Consider the following 2,679-nt stretch of genomic DNA (forward strand, 5'->3'; position numbering starts at 1 on the left):
GTAATTTTGTACTAAATCCCACGTAAATTGTTCGAAATATTGCTTCTAACAGACCAAAACCTCTAAAAATATGCTTTTTCTCACCTTTTGACCTTCCTAAAATATGTATGTAAGTCAATCCGCTGAGAAATGACGGAATGTCGGTCGAGTGAAAAGTGTTAAGCAGAAAGAACAAAAAGAAAAAAAAAGTAGGAACAATAGAAGAACAGTACGTCTCTCTGCGGAGAAATAACAAAGAAAAACCTCATTCAGAACGGTAGCATGAGAAAACATGATAAATACATTATAAGAAAACAATCAAACATTGGAGAGTACTTATTTCTTTCGTACGACTAGGCAGTTGGTGCAGCAAAGGTAACGTCTATTTTTACTTCTTGAACTGTAAACAGTGAAAAACTTGCATTAGCATCATAGAAGGTAATGTAATATTTTTTAAAAATGTTTTCGATTCATTCATATTGGGATACAAAATATACTGCCGAATATACATTTGTAGATATGAACTCTAGAAAACATAATGTATTCATGTTCATTTACAGCATTGAAACATAATATATTCATGTTCATTTACAGCAGAACATTAACTCCTAGCTAGGGAAAATATTATAATATCAAAGCATAACTTTGGCTACAAGAAAAAGAATACTCCACTGTTATGTGTATTCCATCCTTAGATATGGCAGTGAGTGCTGAACCATCTCTCCTAGCATGGAAAAACGACTTGAAGCCAAAGAAATGTGGTTTTATGGAAGAATGGTACACATTCCGTGGACAGACCATATAACCAAAGAAGTACTGAGAAGAACACAGATACAGATGAAGCTGATCATAACCATCAGAGAAAGACAAATGAGTTTCCTAGGACCCATAACGAGAAAGGAAGAACTTGAAAATATGGTAATCACTGGAAAAATAGAGGCTTAAAAGTCAAGGAGGACCAAAGTTAAACTACATCAGTAGCATAAGATTTTGAAACGTACTAAAAACAGTCCTGTGAAGAACTATGATCACCAACGTTCAAACTGGATATTGCACCTAGAGAGAGAGAATCAGCAAAGGTTTATAACCCCCCCCCCCACGAGATGTTAATAATTCTATTTGTTTGCTATTAAGCACAAATTTACACAATAGACTATCTGTGCTGTGCAAACCGCGGGTATCGTTTTAGCGTTATAAACCCCCTCAGCCTTCGGGGGGAATTAATCGTGCACCAAGAATCTTTCATCAATTCAACGTATAATGATCAATTTATAGCTAAACTTTAATAATCTATTTAGAGCCAGAAAATATTTTGCCGATGTTGTAATGTATGTCTAGTATGTGTTCTGCTTTTTGTCCCCGGTGGCCCAGCAGTTAACTTGCAGACTTATAACGATAAATGTCTGGGTTCGATATCTGCGGTTGGCACAGTTCAAATGGCCAATTGTACAGCTTAGTGCTTACACAATCAAAAAACTGTTCTACTTTAGTGCATATTGCTTAGAAGTGAGTAATACTGGAATTAACTTTATTTGAATATTGAGATAATATATATGTTTTACGATCTCGGTAATGGCCTAGCGTTTAGTGTATAGGAATAGGTATCAGGAGGTTTTAGACTCGAGATTGTGTTAACAAACATTCTTCGCATTTCAACTATGAGTGCGTTATAAGAGTTGCAGTCAATAACGCTATCGGTTAAGAGTAGTGTTTTAGGTGGCAGGTGCTTCCGACTGGTTTGCTTTCACTCTAGTCCACAGTTCAAAATTAGAGACCGCTAGGCCTGAACCATAGACATCTCTGATCTAGCCGTTTAGCCCATTGTGGGCATAAGGTCTCGTTCGGGCGAACAAACAAATATACAGTAATAAACAAATCAACAAAAGTTAAGTTGACCAGATAGTAAAATAGAGTATGTAAAAACTCGTTTTATTGACCAAAGACTAATAAATCTGTTTACAACTTTTTGCAAACTTATTTTTTCACGTCAGTAATGTCGTACTTCCGAAAAAATCCACAAGTTACTCAATAAACCAAGCTAGATTTGGCCTCACGAATTATTTGTAGAGTATATTCTAAGAGCAGAAACTAATTAAGCTACAGCACATACATTTATTTATTTCACTGAAAGCAATCCTCCATACTTTAGAATTCCAGAACAACCCTACACTTAAGTTAGATGAAAAGAATTTAAGTTTAATCTGGTACAGACATTCTAACGACGTCACATTTGTAATCTATCTTAATTAGAACATGACTTAAATAAAAAAACACGCTCTTAATTTAGGACAATACAAAAAATATAAAAGCAAAGAAAAAGGAATACATAGATTTTAAATCATAGTTGAAACATCGAAATGCTGATTATTAAGTTGATCATTTCATTTACCATAAACTATGACATATATAAGCTAATTCCTGATATACATGGCCAGCTCCTTCGTGTGTCTTTCTACTTGATCATGGTTGTATTTCAATCATCCGCCCAAAGCTTAGCTAGAAACAAGTAGATTCTGGCTTGTTCTGTACAAGGATAACCTCATTCATTTAATCTAGCATGGAATTTTCATGGGCAGGAGACAAGCAGACAGGTAGGCATTAACAGATGAAAAGTCGTCAGCAGCACTCAAACAGTTGTCAGATGATGGACCATGGTGAGTAATCTTAAACTTCTTGTACTGCCTAGTCCTCTTCTTCCCC

Source organism: Limulus polyphemus, unplaced genomic scaffold (assembly GCF_000517525.1).
Source record: "Limulus polyphemus unplaced genomic scaffold, Limulus_polyphemus-2.1.2 Scaffold1945, whole genome shotgun sequence".
NCBI classification, from domain to species: domain Eukaryota; kingdom Metazoa; phylum Arthropoda; class Merostomata; order Xiphosura; family Limulidae; genus Limulus; species Limulus polyphemus.